Raw genomic sequence first — 2,258 nt, forward strand, 5'->3', positions numbered from 1 at the left:
CTACTATTGTTAATTAATTTATTATTATTATTTAGAATGTCCAGAACTGGCCGATGTACAAAGGGAGAAGGAATGAGTGACGGACTGGGCATGAGGTTCAGATAGTAATGACAGCTTGAAGTCTCTTTTCTCATACACCCCAGGACCACCTACCTGGGGTGGCACTGCCCGCGGTGGGCTACACCCTCCCATATCAATCACTAACCTGCAGGCTTGTCTGCAGGCCAGTCTGATGGAGGTAATTCTTTGATTAAGGCTTCCTCTTCTCAGACAACTCTAGCTTGTGTCAGGCTGGCAAAAAAATAACAAAGGTCATTTTTGTCATAGCAAGTTTGGTGCCAGCCCAGACTACACAACACTGTCTCAAAAAAATCCAATTAAAACAAGATGAATAATCAATACACATGATAACAAGGTTAAAACCTAAGAACACTACTTCGGCTGAACAAAGCCAAGCCAAAAGCCCAGTCATTGTCTTATCACATGTATGTAGAATGTCCGGAGCTGGCCAGTGTACAAAGGGTGAAATTAGGTAAGTAGCTGCTGAAAGTGAGAAGGACAAGGAAAAGAGAGCTGACCACTGAAGGGTTTAGGGTTCCTCTTTAAGGGGACACAAAGATCTATGAGTAGCTCGAAACCAGAATGGTTGACTATGGGTGTGTGAGTGACCGGTATGGTGTGTGTGACATCTCCAGAAGCATTAAAGACACAGCAGAGGCTGGGTCATCACAGAGAAAATCCAGTGTGAATGAGTGGAGCAGGGTCGGGATCGAGAGCGTGTGTGCGCTCGGAGGAATCTGCTCTTTCGGTCCTAGTGGTCCAGAAAGGTCTGTGTGGGGTTGCAGCCTCTCAGCCAGGACCAAAGGAAGAGAGAAGACAGTCGTGTCGGTGGTTGGAAGAACACAGGGGAAAACAAAGCATGTGTCAGGAGTGTGTGTGACCCAGAGAACCAGCAGGAACCTGTGCCGCTGGGACTGGAGCAGGAAGGAAATTATGGAAGAGGCTGGCATGACGTCCTTGACCTCCCATTCTGGTGGCCATGACAAGTTAGACTAAGAGCACTTGCCTGTTCGCAGGAAAACACACAGCAGCCTGGTGGGGAGAACAAAGTATGGAGTAGATGGGGAGGGAGGGGGAGGAAAAAAAGAAAGAGGGGATGAGAAAGAGAGAGAAAGAAAGTACTAAAAGTACATTTCTAAAAAGACAAGTCTTGTGTTTTCTTCTTCTTGGGGGAAAACACCCAATGGCAGAAGGCCCTGGTACAGTGGAGGGCACTGAGAACCTGGGGAACCAGGAGTAGGAGGCCTAGGAGGGCACCAGTCCTAGGCCTTAACCATAGTCAAGGCTGTGGTGCTTATGGAAGTAAAGCCAAAGACAAGGAATGGATCGAGTCATCAAGCTGGGCACCTGGAAGATCAAGTTCCTGTAGACCTGCCTCTTGTTTTTCCCGTACATTAAGGCATCTGAGATTACTGACATTTTCCTTGGCGCATCCCTAAAGGATGAGGTTCTGAAGATGTCAGCACAGACGTGCACGCGGGCTAGACAGCAGACCAGGTTCAAGGCTTTTGTCACTATTGGGGCTACAATGGTCGTGTTGGTCTTAGTGTTAAGTGCTCCAATGAGGGAGCCACGGCTATCGGAGGGGCCGTCATGTTGGACAAGCCTTCCATCATTGCTGTTTGGAGAATACTGGGGAGCAAGCCTGGCAAGCCTCACACTTCCGTGCAAGGTGACTCTGTGCTGATGCCTCTCATTCCTGACCCCTCAGAGGCACTGGTGTTGTTTCTGCCCCTGTGCCCCAGAAGCTGCTGCCGATGGCTGGTATTGTTGACTGTTGTACTTCAACCAGAGGCTGCCACCCAGAGCAACTCTGCGAAGGCCACCTTTGATGCCATCTCTAAGACTTACAGCTAGCTGACACCCCACCTCTGGAAAGAGACTGCGTTCACCAAGTCTCCTTATCAGGAATTCACTGGCCATCTCGTGAAAATCCACACCAGTCTCTGTTCAGAGGACCCAGGCTCCAGCTGCGGCCACCAGATAGAGGGTTTTTTGTTTGTTTGTCCATCCTGTAACTCACTCTGTAGACCGACTGTTCGATTGGTGTCAGACTCAGAGATCCACCTATCTCTGCACTCTGAATGCTGGAATTAAAGGTATGCGCCACCATTGTCCGGTCACATAAGGGTTTTTTATACAAGAAGAAAAAAAAAGCAAATTAAGTCTGTTTAAAATTTTTTAAAAAATCTTGGTGT

The 2,258-nt window shown here is 48.2% G+C and overlaps 1 pseudogene; it reads left to right on the plus strand.

Moving 5' to 3' along the window:
• The first annotated feature begins 642 nt into the window (after nt 1-642).
• Nucleotides 643-2,047, plus strand: LOC101991297 (annotated as a pseudogene).
• The last annotated feature ends 211 nt before the right edge of the window (nt 2,048-2,258 follow it).

The sequence above is a fragment of the Microtus ochrogaster genome, linkage group LG8 (genome assembly GCF_000317375.1).
Source record: "Microtus ochrogaster isolate Prairie Vole_2 linkage group LG8, MicOch1.0, whole genome shotgun sequence".
Classification (NCBI taxonomy): domain Eukaryota; kingdom Metazoa; phylum Chordata; class Mammalia; order Rodentia; family Cricetidae; genus Microtus; species Microtus ochrogaster.